Here is a 14,204-nt window from a genome sequence, read left to right as displayed (position 1 = left end):
TTATTCTGAGCCTGTATGGCACTTTGTCCATCGGACTAGGCTACACACGATCGTAATTGAAGTGATCAGATCATGTTGTCGGAAAATTTGAGATCCACCTCTCAAACTTTGTGCGTTGGAAATTCCGACGGAAAAAGTCAGATGGAGCCCACACACGGTCGGATTTTCCGACTACATGATCTGATCGCACATTTTTCACCCCGTGTACAAGGCATTAGAGTCTGCAAAAGACTTGAGACTGGGGTGAAGATTCACCTTCCAGCAGGACAATGACCCTAAACATACAGCCAGAGCTACAGTGGAATGGTTTAGATCAAAGCATATTCATGTGTTAGAATGGCCCAGTCAAAGTCCAGACCTAAATCCAATTGAGAATCTGTGGCAAGACTTGCTGTTCACAGACACTTTCCATCCAATCTGACAGAGCCTGAGCTATTTTGTAAAGAAAAATGAGCAAAAATGTCACTCTCTAGATGTGCAAAGCTGGGGGGGGGGGCTGAATACAAATGCATACCACACTTTTGACATATTTATTTGTAAAAACTTTTGAAAAACAGTTATCATTTTCCTTCTATGTCACAATTATGTGCTACTTTGTGTTGGTCTATCATTTCAAGGGGTATGAATACTTTTTCAAGGCACTGTAAGTATGCACAGTCTTTTCACACTGGCATATTCTTCAAAAATGTTGATCGAGTATCTTTAAAAACTGTTCATTTACATATTCAGCATTTATTGTATAATAATTTTTCCCTTTAGATTAACAGGTATCTAAGGAGAGTGCATATTATAACCAAAGGAGGAGAGGAGATAAAGTTCACTGAAGGAAAAGTTTCACCCAGGTTTGACCTAATAAACATCGTCTTTAGGCCTAATAAATCTTTATCAATGGTTAAAGTTGGATATTTCCACAATGACGCAGAAGAATTTAAATTTAAAATGAATAAGACAATGATCCAGTGGAATCCCAGGTTCTTCAAGGTATCTAGAACAGTGCTTTTCAATCTTTTTCAGTCAAGGCACCATTTAGAATTGTGAACAATTCCGAGGCATGCCAGTCTGAGGGCTCGTTCACACCAGGAGGTTTGTCCGAGCACTCACTTTTTTTGCGAGTTCATGGATGTCACATGTTTTAATGAGTGCAAACGTACACACATTTGCTAGAGGCGTGGGAGATGTCATTAAAAAATATTGGCACCCATGTGCAACTGCAAAAGGCAGCACATTTTTGTGTGGTACAGGAAAACATGCGATTTCGCATGTTACCACACTGTACTCCCAAGAAGCCCAGATTACACAAGAAAATACTATCCCTCCCAAAACAGCACGGAGGCCTAGCAATGCCAGACGTCCGCACCTACTACCATGCAATATATCTAAGTAGACTGATCAACTGGTGCCGACATGGCGAGACCAAACTCTGGACGCAGCTAGAACAAGCTCAGAGTGAAGTCCCGCTACGTAGAGCTCCATGGTGCCATGCAGACATGCCACCAGCCATCAAACGACAAACACTGATAGGTAACACCATTAAAACCTGTGCACAACTGATATCCAAAACCTCCCTATCCTCCTGCGACTCGCGACTCTGACCAATTCTGGGCAACCCTCGATTTAACCCAGGCGTGCGAGACGTGAGATTCTGCGCCGTGAGTGAGTCCAGTATATACCAAGAATCTCACTTCAGCACCAGAGGACAATGGAAAAGAATAACAGACTTTTTGGACCCTGCAGGCCAATACAGACTTTACTTCCTGCGAGCCCTACAGCTATACCAATTTCTCAACACCATGAACCCCTCCAAGTGTTACCAACCAATCCCTTACAGCTTTGGAAGAGCTTTGTACAGAATTGGGAGTTATTTCACATACACTCTCCCTTACCTACAACATACTAATTGCGCCATTGGACGAATACCAACTTCCATCCCTTGCCAAGTGGGAAAGAGACTTGGACTGCAAATTCACTGACAGCAAAAAACAACATATTCTAACATTCACACACAAGTCATCCATATGTACCAAAATTCAGGAGACCAACTATAAGCTCCTGACAAGATGGTACAGAACACCAGCGGTACTAAACAAAATTTCCCTGCGATGTCAGATTTATGCTGGCGCTGCTGAGAAGAAAGAGTGACACTGCTACACATCTTCTGGTCCTGCCCCCGGATCCAAAGTTTCTGGGGAGAAGTCCGCCAGATAATACAGAAATTTACGGATCACAATGTTCCAAATGACCCCGCATACTTTCTCCTCCATGCAAACGACATCCCCAAGCGGGTCTACAAAATGTCAATAGTATGACATGTGGTAGACACAGCCAAGGCATGTGTCCCTCTTAATTGGAAATCAACAAACCCACTGTCAGGGCTGGCTTAGCCCTTCCTTCTCTGGGCTGGTTGCTCAGCTGTCGGCTAATTGCCAGCTCTCATCTCTCTCCACAGTTACCAGCTGTTCCTTACCAGCTCATCTGACCTGCCTACTTAAAGCTGTCCAGCTCACTTCATATCTGCCTTCGCTTGGTCACATCACAAGAAACCATCTCCTGTGGTTCTGTTTAAAGACTGGATTACTGACATCCCTTCTGGCTCCTTATCCTGTTTGCTGTTGCTCTACTTAGATCCCTGACTTCTGGCCTGGCTGATTACCCGAATTGGTTATTGAACTCTGGACTGGCTGACTACTCGATCCGGTTACTGGACTCTGGCTATGCTTTGAATACGCTTACTCTAATTACCCTTTTATTTTTAATAATAAGCAAGTGTGATTTAATTGTACTTCTGTCTCGGTCTGATTCATGGATTCTGACACCCGCCGACTATAGATTTATGGCTCAAAAAAAGATTAACAAGATGGAGGACCTTATCCTTACAAGCCAAAACAGAGAGGAGATATATTCTAAAACATGGCAACTGTGGAATGTGTTTAAATACTCGGAGGAGGGACAAGCACGTTGAGCTGCCATCAGAACATACCTACATAACTCCCTTCCCACCGAACCGATGTTGATATGTTACAGACTGAAACGAATGTGCACCCTGAAATGACCTATAGACTAAGACCATATTTCCCCCCATTCCGCCCCCCCCCCCACACCCACCTACACCAACCTATTACCTCTGCCCTCCTGCTCCCAGTATCCTGGAGCACTATCTGTATTTATTTTTTATTTTTCCCACCTTATTCTTTGCGAACTAGAAAAAAATAGGGGACGGGGCCCACCGGGCCATTGCAACCTACCTAACCACAGTTAGATACGAGAGACAACATTTTGGATGGAAAACCCACATTAGAAGACATACAAGAATACCGCTGATAGATGCAAAGAAGGAAATTATTTGTCGGCCATGCTTTTATTTCAACAGGTGAAACTATAGGACCATGTTTATTGACTGACTTTGTCCCCATACTATGTTCTCTATGTATGCACTTTTATTTACATCTGTAACATTGTTATTTGTGAGTTGATTGTTGTAGTGGTCTATTTAGACCGACCCCCCCGTTATAAATAAAAAAAGTGCTACTTTGTGTTAACTCCCATGTAATGCGGTTCTGCAAGGAGAGAGAGCACAGCCCACACGGCTCTCTCCCCCTCCACCCTACAGATACAGTATGTGAATAGCTATGTGAACTTTTGCAGGCAAAGCAGAAAGCTGTAGTGCCACCTGTAATGTCCTTAACAACCAATGATGTCATCAGTTGGTAGGACGTGGACGGACGGCCAGCACAGATTTATACTTTGCCAGCAATAGTTCACATAGCTGTTCACAAAGTATACATAGATGCAGGAAGGGGGAGGAGGAGAGAGCTGTGCAGGCTTTGTTCTCACTATCCTTGCAGAGTCACAGTGCACGGGAGTTAACACAAAGTAGCACTCAGATCAGAATGTGGCTAAGGCACCCTTGAGGACTCTTTGCAGCACCCAGGTTGAAAAATCCTAATATAGAACATGAATTACACTGAAAAAGTTTATAATGATGGGATGCAAAAAGCAACAACATAAAATGAACCAGATAGGAAACATGATAAATATAACATGCCACATACAGTAGGGTAGGAGGCTAAGAGGCTCATCATGGCATATATACAGGATATAAATTTTGCATTTATTAAGTTGATCATTTATTTCCTTTTCTCATTATGAAGAATGCACCAGAAGGAACAGAAAAGTAAATCTCTTTTGCTTCTGCTAGATTGAGGTTAAATGTGGATAAGAAACAAAATAAAGAAAAAAGGCACCTTAAGAATAACAGGATACCATCAGAAGTGATAACTTACTGGAACTCTACACCAGAAACCATGAATCAGACTGAGACAGAAGTACAGTCAAATCACACTTGTTTAATAATTTAAAAAAAAAAAAAAAAAGGTAAACAGAGTAAACGTAGTCAAAACAGGAACCAAAACGGATAGTCAGACAAGCCAAAATGTCAGGGAGCCAGAGAACAGCGTAGTAGAACAGCAAGCAGGATCTGGAGCCAGAAAGAATGTCAGCCAAGCAAGTCTTTAACAGGAACACAGGAGAGCGTCTCTAGAGATGTGACCAAGGTGAAGGCAGAGATCATTTGGACTGGACGGCTTAAGTGTGCAGGACTGACAAGCAGGATATCATCAACAGGTGAGTCACTGTGGAGAAATAGGAGCTGGCAATTAGCCGACAGCTGAGCGGCCAGCTCAGAGAAGGAAGGGCTGAGCCCATCCCTGACACTCTGCTCCAGACTCTGACCCCTCTTTTTTCTCTATTTTCCATCCTCTCCTGCTCCCTTTTTTTTAATTTTTCACATCCAACATCTGCAAAAAGTCCAATACTAATCCAATCATCATTGTGAATCATGATGAACACTGATCCAATTGACTCAAAAATTATGATCCATGCCAATGATTTTCTCCCAATGTACTATCATTGCAGCTTACAGATCTCTGTCTAGCTGCTGAATACAGTGGGGCTATGTCCATTTTGGTCAATGATCTCAGCCAGTATAACCAGTCCTTTATTTTACAGTCAGCAGTCAGCCAGGGAATCCCCTAGTTGGCAATTGAATGGAGATGTGCTATATGTTGTTAGAACACAGACGCCCACCAGTATCCTAGCTCTGAGTAAGAAACTGTGTCACATTTAGAAGATGATATTAATACCACCACTAAATCAATGACAACTACACAGCCAGAGGTTCAATTTGGCAAGACCTCGTGCCTAGTCAAGTGCACAGTACTGTGCAAAAAATTTAGACAGGTGTGAAAAAAATGCTGTAAAGTAAGAAGGCTTTCAAAATATTAATTATTTTTACAAATGTATTTTTAACCATTTACCAAATCCAAAGTGGATGAACAGAAGAAAAATCGAAATCAAATCAACATTTGGTGTGACTATCCTTTTAGCATCAAACCAGTAACAATTCACTTTCACAACCACTTGTACACTTTGTACACATGCACAAAGTCAGGGATTTCGTAGGATTAGAGTCAGAGGTATGATTAACCAATTATATCAAGCTAATGATCATTCATTTTGTACGTAGGAAAGAGAAAGAACTGTGTAGGAGGTTTAAAACTGGTTAAGGAACAGCCAAACTGCTACTAAGCTAAGGTTATAGAGGACAGTTTCATGTCACAGGTTATACACTATGGCAAGACTGAGCTGTAGCGCCGACAGTTTGCCCAGTGCTCTACATCATTAGGGCGGACAGTACAATTACAATACAATTCAATACAGGGGGAATCAGAGAGCCCTGCTCGTTAGAGCTTACAATCTAGGAGGGAGGGTCAAGTTATACAAAAGGGTAATAGCTGTGGGGGATGAGCTAAGATGGAGTCAGGATAGGCTTCTCTGAGGAGAACAGTTTTCAGGGATTGCCTAAAAGTGGATACATTTGGAGACAGTCTGACAGATTGGGGTAGGGAATTCCAGAGGACAGGCAAGGCTAGGGAGAAGTTCTGGAGGTGGATATGGGAGGAGGTGATGAGGGAGCTAGAGAGCAGGAGGTCTTGGGAGGAACGAAGAGGGTGATTAGGTTGGTATTTTGAGACTAGGCTGGTGATGTAGCTGGCAGCAGACTTGTGGATGGCTTTGAAACTTATTGTTAGTATTTTTACTTTAATATGTTGGGCGAGTGGCAGTCAATGGAGGGATTGGCAGAGAGGGGTAGTAGACACTGAGTGGTTTGTAAGGTGGAAGAGTCTAGCATCAGCATTCATGTAGGACTGAAGGGGAGATAGTCTATTTAAAGGTAAGCCAATGAGGAGGGAGTTGCAGTAGTCAAGGCGAGAGATAACCAGGGAGTGAATCAGGAGCTTTGTGTTAGAAGGGGATGTTGTGGAGGTTGAGGCGGCACGCATTGGAAAGTGATTGGATTTGGGGCCAAAAGGAGAGTTCAGAGTCCAGGATAACACCTAGCACCCTGACATGTGGGGATGGGTGGATGGTTGTGCCATTTCTCTTGACAGATAAGTCAATGGAAGAGGCACTGGGGGAAGGCAATTTTATAAGCTGGGTTTTGGACAAGTTGAGTTTGAGGAAGTAGTGTGACATCCATATAGATATGTCTGTTAGTAAGTTAGTGATGCAAGAGGAGACCGATGAAGTGAGTTGAGGGGTGGAGAGATAGATTTGTGTGTCATCAGCGTACAAATAATATTGAAAGCCATGAGAGGTTATCAGCTGACCCAGGGAAGAGGTGTAGATTGAAAATAAAAGAAATCCAAGAACTGAACCTTGGGGGTCCCCAACGGAGAAGGGAAGAGGAGTGGAGGAAGTAGAATTGTAAGTGACACTGAAGGTGCATGGGGATAGGTAGAATGAGAGAGACTGAAGAGCACAGTCACGGACACAGAGGGACTAAAGTTATTTGAGAAAGAGGGGTGGTCAACAGTGTCAAAAGCAGCTGAAAGGTCCAGAGAAGTAGGAGTACAGAATATTGTCCATTGGTTTTTGCAGTTTGTAGGTCATTTGTGAGTTTTAAAAGAGCAGTTTCTGTGGAGTGTTGAGGGCAAAATCCAGATTGAAGGGGATCAAGAAGGTTATTCTTAATGAAGTGGTCACTCAGTTGGTTGTAAACCAGGCGTTCAAGGATTTTAGAGTTTAGTTATACTGTGTCACCAAGGTTTCTTCCATGCAATAATTTCAAAGTAGACTGAGGTTTCAAGATGTGCTGTTTAAGTTCTTTTGAAGAATCACAAAGAAACTGGCGATGTTGAGGATCGTAGATGTAGTGGTTGGCTAAAGAAACTTAATACAGCAGATGCATCCCTTCAACATCTGAAAATGTTCAGTGCCATCAGCAGAGAACTAGCAGAAACCAGTGGGACCCAGATACACCCACCTACTAGTCTAGCCAGAAGTGGTGGTCATGGAAGAATTATGGCAAAAAAGCCTTACCTCCGACATGGAAACAGGGCTAAGCAACTCAACTATGCATAAAAACATAGGACATAGGGTGCAGAAAAAAGATGTAAAGGAAATCCTGCTAATTTAACACATGTTATGGGTCCTAGTAGATGATAGGCTCAGCAATGGCATGCAATGCCAAGCTGATGTTAATAAAGCAAACAGAATATTGACATGCATTAAAAAGGGGATCAACTCCAGAGAAAAAACGATAATTCTCCAGCTCTACAAGACTCGGCCGCACCTGGAATATACTGTCCAGTTCTGGGCACCAGTCCTCAGGAAGGATGTACTGGAAATGGTGCGAGTACAAAGAACGACAAAAAAGCTAATAAATAGTCTGGAGGATATTATTAGTTATGAGGAAAGGTTGCGAGCACTGAACGTATTCTCTCTGGAGAAGAGACACTTGAGAGGGGATATGATTTCAATATACAAATGCTATACTGGTGACCCCACAATAGGGATAAAACTTTTTTGCAAAAGGGAGTTTAACAAGACTCGTGGCCACTCATTAAAATTGGAAGAAAAGAGATTTAACCTTAAACTACATAGAGCGTTCTTTACTGTAAGAGCAACAAGAATGTCAAATTCCCTTCCACAGGTGGTGGTCTCAGAGAGGGGCATTGAAAGTTTCAAGAAACTGTTAGATAAGCACCTGAATGACCGCAAAATACAGGGATATACAATGTAATACTGACATATAATCACACACATAGGTTGGACTTGATGGACTTGTGTCTTTTTTCAACCTTACCTACTATGTAACTATGTAAGATGCCCTAAACTCCATCGCTACTGGCATGGGGTTGTATCTATGATTAATAACATCTTTGGGACCACGCTGTCTCCAGAGCCGCGCGGATGTCTTTTGAGCATCCTGGATGATTCCGAGAGCCCGGATGACATCATGTTAGCAATAATAAGGAGCCTATTTCAGGCCCGTAAGCTTATAGCACAAAAATGGGTATCCCCATATCCACCAGCAATAGTGGAATGGGAAACACAAATAAGGGAAACTTTAATTAGAGAAAAAAAAAATATTTTTACATAGAGGTTGTATAAGGAAATTAGAAAAAATATGGGGAAGGTGGTCTAAAATTTTGGATGGATGAAGAGATGGGAGTAGATATTTCTATGAATAAAACTTTGGGGTTTATTTTGGACGGGTTTTTTTTCTTGGGGGGGGGGGGGGTTCTGTGTGCTATGTATTTTTAATATATATATGGGTTGTATGTTGTGAGTATTGTTTGTGTATAAAAGCAATAAAAAGATGATCTGATTAAAAAAAAAAAATGTTGAGAAATAGAGGCAGATAATAACCAATCATGCCATATCATCAGGGAGGTGTATGATTGGCTCCAAATTTATTATGCAGCAGGAGAATGACCCCAAACATAAAACCATTGTCATTAAAAACTATCTTCAGCGTAAAGAACAAAGAGTCCTGGAAGTAATGGTCTCAGCATCATGGAGTCTGGGATCACATGAAGAGACAGAAAGATTTGAGGCACCCTACATCCATAGTAGATGTGTGCTTAGTTCTATAATATGTTTGGAACAACCTACATGCCGAGTTCCTTCAAAAACTGAGTGCCTAGAACAGTGATGGCGAACCTTGGCACCTCAGATGTTTTGAAACTACATTTCCCGTGATGCTCACCTACACTGTAGAGTGCATGAGCATCATGGGAAATGTAGTTTCAAAACATCTGGGGTGCCAAGGTTTGCCATCACTGGCCTAGAAGAACTAATGCTGATTTGAAGGCAAATGGTGGTCACACCAAATGCTGATTTAATTTGATTTGATTTGCATTTCTCTTTTGTTCATTTGCTTTCCATTTTGTTGATTGATAAAAATAAACCATTAACATTTCATTTTACAGCATTTTTTCACACCTGTCTGAAACTTTTGCACAATAGTGTCTGTTTTATTTATTTTTTATGCAAGCACAGAAGTACATTTGTTTCTTTGAGTGCTTTGCATACTAAAAAGGTTTTCTTCACAATTAAAGTGGTTGTAAAGCTAAAGATTTTTTACATTTTACACATTCTATGCAGAAAGGTTAAAAAAAGTCTGTGTTCTGCTCCATCCTCAGCCCCCCCAGTACTCACTCTTGATCAAGCAATGTGCATGACACCTCGGCTGTCCCTGGTCTCTCTTTCCTCATTGGCTGAGACACATGAGCTGGAGCCATTGGCTCCCATTGCTGTCAACCACAGCCAGTGAGCCAATGAGGAGAGAGCGGGGGGCGGGCAGAGCCACAGATCTATGTTTCTTATGGACAAATAGAGCAGGACTCGGGAGCGAGCATGCAGCAGTGCCCCCATAGCAAGTGAATTGTTATTGGGGGCACTGGTCAAGGTGGAAGAGTCAGGAGTACTGGCAGGGGACCCGAGAAGAAGAGGATCGGGGCTGCTCTGTGCAAAATCATTGCACAGAGCAGGTAAGTATGACATGTTTGTTATTAAAAAAAAACACTGATCCTTTAAGATCACTTTAACCGGTTCCCGACCGGTGCACGTGCGCTCGTGTACGTCGGCAGAATGGAACAGGCAGGCACATTGGCGTACAGGTACGTCCAATCTTCAATGTCGCCCTGCCATCGCGAGCGCACCGCCGGCGGCGTGCTCGCGTGCCGGTCGGGAGCCCCGTGAGTCCGGTAGCGGATCCGCGGACTCGATCGCGGCGGGCATACCCGCGATCGTCTCACGGGGCGGTTGAATGGAGGAAATGCCGTGTAAATAGCATTTCCCCATTCTGTCTAGCAACTAGTGACGCTGATCTCTGCTCCATGTGATTGGAGCAGAGATCAGTGTTCACTAAATGAAAGCCAACCCCCCCACAGTTAGTAACATACCCCTAGGAACACTTAACCCCTACACTGCCACCCACTGGTTAACCCCTTCACTGCCAGTGTCATTTACACAGGAATCAGTGCATTTATATAGCAGTGATTACTGTATAAATGACAATTGTCCCAAAAATGTGTCAAAAATGTCCGATGTGTCCGCCGCAATGTCACAGTTACAATAAAAATCGCTGATCACCGCCATTACTAGTAAAAAAAAATAATAATAATAAATTATTAATAAAAATGCCATAAAACTATCCCTAGTTTGTAAATGCTATAACTTTTTCGCAAACCAATCAATAATCGCTTATTGCGATTTTTTTTACCAAAAATATGTAGAAGAATACGTATCGGCCTAAACTGAGGAAATTTTTTTTTAAATTTATTTTTAGGGGATATTTATTATAACAAAAAGTAAAAAAATAATGCGTTTTTTTCAAAACTGTTGCTCTATTTTTGTTTATAGCGCAAAAAAATAAAAACCACAGGGGTGATCAAATACCACCAAAAGAAAGCTCTATTTGTGGGAAAAAAGGACGTCAATTTTGTTTGCGAGCCACATCGCACGACCGCGCAATTGTCAGTTAAAGCGACGCAGTGCCAAATCGCAAAAAGTGGTCTGGTTTTTGACCAGCAAAATGGTCCGGTCTGTAAGTGGTTAAAGAAGCACCAAATAACCAATCTAACCTTGCATTTTCATTGTTTTTACAAGATGGCAACATGATAAAGTAAGATGTTAATTTGTAAAGTTGAATTTCCCTTTAGACTCCACATTTTCTGTGCTCTGAGAGCTGTCTTCCTGGATACCAAAAACATTTGCAGGAAGGAAGACCACCCTGCTGCCATTACTGTGTGCCCTGTCCGGAGAACGAGATCACCGATAAATATGGTTGGTGCTCCATATTCTTCATTCACATTTTCTCTAGCTATAGGCACTTCTATAATGAAAGAATGCATATGATTACAACACTTACTTGTATAGGCTCTTCAGCTTCATCTTTTAAGAGATATTCTAGGTGTAAATAGATATTTTTCACAAGAAAGTTGTCAGGAAAAAAGGGACAATTGCAGCTATGATGAGCCATCAACTCTTTATAGGAAGAAATGATGCTGACTATCTGTGTCAGTAAAAAGTTCGCTCACCAAATCTTGCACAATTTCACCCTTTTTTTCTCTTTTACGTGAGTTCTTATATTCAGGGGATTTTTATCTTTAATCTAATTCCATCTTTATCTAATTTTGGTTTGTGATGGATTTGAGGACAGCAGTCACTTTTTGCTGATCTCCCATCCATAGCAAATCACTTTTTTTCCTTTGAAAAATTAGTGTAGTTTTGTTTTTGGAGGTAGATTTTGGGAGTTTTCATTTAATTTCTGGGATTAGTGTTTTTTTTTTGTTTGTTTTTTATAGCGCTTTTTACACAGATGTTTTATCTGAGGGCTGATGCTTGCTTTTGCCCTGTGTTTAGTATATCGATCATGTTCTTGTCAAGTAAAGTTATCCTGTTACCTTCCAATTTCTTATCAAACTCCTAGATACATGTGTGCAAAAGATGGTCAAAGGAAGGAAAGTGTCAATCAGCAAGGATGAGCCCAAATACAGAGACACAAGACATAGGCATGCGCTTTTCTGCAAGATTTAGGAGTGTCAGCCCTCAAATGATACAGCTGCATAAAAATTGACCAGTGGCAGGATAGATTGCACTAGCAAGAACAGGGACAGTGTCAGAGAGCTGCTGGTCAGTATCTATCAAAGTAGATCTGGCAATGCTTAATGAAAGGACATCTGTCTTTACTAAAACTACCAAAAAAATAAATAAATCATGATTTGAATAAAAAAGGGAATTGGAGTGCTGCCAAGATACTATAATTGTAAATGTAGCGGCCTTAACCTGTTGCAGTGCGGCCTTGACTTAATGGGCTTACCAGTTACCTTCTCCTGGCTGCTCCTCCATGTCTAGGGGTTCCCAGGGTTGATACCCAACGACTTGTACACTGACACAGATAAAGTCCTTTCAAAAGGTTTTGCAGTAGAACTTTCACAGCCTCTTTGGGAACGGGTGAAGAACTCGGTACCTTGAACTGCAGGTTTAACAAAGCCTCTACTTCCACCCAGAGAGTAGCCACTCACAGCTGGGTACTTCAAGGCTTAACAGACCTCTAGTCAGAGGTCATGGCAGTCAGCACTCAAACTTGAACAATCAACTGAAGATAAACAGGAACCTTTTTCCAACTGTATCTGGAACATTTCCTGCTTCCTTTGAGGTACTGGAAAAGTGTGGACTAGTCAATGTCCTTCCCAACTCAGTAACCAGGCACTTCTCAGGATGCCACTTGTCGGCCCTCCTCTGAAGAGTCCTCCCCCGGTCACTTGTATGAGCTGTGGTGCCCCTCCAAGCCAAGAGCACACCCAGACACTCTGAATCCTCCCTCAGTTACAGCGCCTCGGACCAGCAGGTTCCGAGACTCAGAAACAGACGGATCCCTACCCCAGACCAGTCGGGTCTAACAGGGGCCAGTGACAGGAACATGTTGCCGGATGTCAAACACCCCATGACCGGGATCCTTCACGGGGCTACCCCGGTCCTGGAACCAGAACAGACCACAAGGGTCTCACGAACAACTCCGGAACCCCGAACACGTGACCCACACCTGCTTAAGTACCCCCTCCCAGACTCATCAGCGGGGCCGGCACTCCCGCTGATTGGCTCCGAGATGATGACATGGCAGACCAGGCAGAACATCAGTTTCTCGGTTTGGAGACACAGGCTAACATGCAGGAAGGAAGGGGTGAGGGGGAGACAGGAGAGCAGAGGGGACAGCAGCATATGACAGAGGTCCACAATAGTGATGGCCGAACGGTTCGCCCGGCGGTCGTTTCGCGGCGAATTTCTGTCGTTCGCGGTCCGCACGTTTGCTCGCCTTTTCCCGTCGTTCGCCCCGGCGGACTTACGTGTTTAATGTGTAAAAGAACTTTGACCTATGATGACACGTCTGTCATGGGGTACAGGCCAGCCAATTGAGACATGACAGCACATGGACACTTAGACATTCCCCCTAACCTATAAATACACCCGATCCGGTGGCCATTTTACATTCTTTCTTCTGTCATTATAGGGAAAGGTTCCTGTGTGGAGTAGGGAGAGATAAAACGCTAGCTATTTGGTACACAAAAGTTCTTTTCAGGACTGGTATAGGTGTTAGGTGTATATAGGTTTGCTGTGCTACTGATTGTTGCAGCAGCCTGAGTGTCTTTTGTCAGTTTAGAGAAAAGGAAAGGACGGTGTGTCTGCTGCTATTTTAGGGACAGCCAGATTAGTCTTTCATCATCATCATCATCATCATCATCATTAGCTGTTACTATCAGGTCCACAAAAGAGCTGTTCCAGTAACCACTAATCGTTCCAGTATACTCTTTTTTGCCACTTTGTATAGGGACAGAAAGGAAGCAGTGTTGTCAGGCAGTGAGGGTCAGATTAAAGACTTGCTGTTACTATTAGTTCCACAAAGGTACTTTTCAGGACTGGTATCAGTGGTACGGTAATAGGCTTGTACACGTATAATATTCTTTCTTCCAAATATAGAAAGGATATTATACTTGACTGCTGCCCTTCTGCTAAACATTCACAACTCACTTGTTCCACAAAAGTTCTTATAAGGACTGGTAACTTGGTCTATAGGGACTGACGTACAGTCTGCTAATCAGTCACACACAACCTACTTGGTCCACAATGGTCCTTATAAGGACTGGTAACTTGGTGAAGGGTGCTACAGTACATAGGGTTGAGTGAGGCACAGTCTGCTGTTCTGTAAGGACTGGTATCGGTCCACAATAGATAGGGTTGAGGTGCACCACTGCTGACCGCTGCCCTATACTGCAGCAGTCCTTCATCGGTATAGGGACTAAAAGTTTTGTCACAGGGTCATTTAAAAAATGACAGGCAGAGGAAGAGGCAGGCCCTTC

General features: G+C 42.8%; 1 protein-coding gene across 1 annotated transcript in view; it reads left to right on the top strand.

Moving 5' to 3' along the window:
• The first annotated feature begins 11,010 nt into the window (after window positions 1-11,010).
• LOC143989161 (vomeronasal type-2 receptor 26-like) overlaps window positions 11,011-14,204 on the top strand; it is a 31,402-nt gene continuing 28,208 nt past the window's right edge. The window contains exon 1 of the mRNA XM_077489190.1: window positions 11,011-11,130. The gene's annotated coding sequence lies outside the window, so the exon portion shown is untranslated. The remainder of the gene's footprint in view (window positions 11,131-14,204) is intronic.

The sequence above is a fragment of the Lithobates pipiens genome, unplaced genomic scaffold (genome assembly GCF_037356315.1).
Source record: "Lithobates pipiens isolate NorthernLeopardFrog02 unplaced genomic scaffold, aLitPip1_a1.2 Scaffold_18, whole genome shotgun sequence".
NCBI classification, from domain to species: Eukaryota; Metazoa; Chordata; class Amphibia; order Anura; family Ranidae; genus Lithobates; species Lithobates pipiens.
Note: the sequence above shows the minus strand (reverse complement) of the source record. Positions and strands in the feature narration are given on the sequence as shown.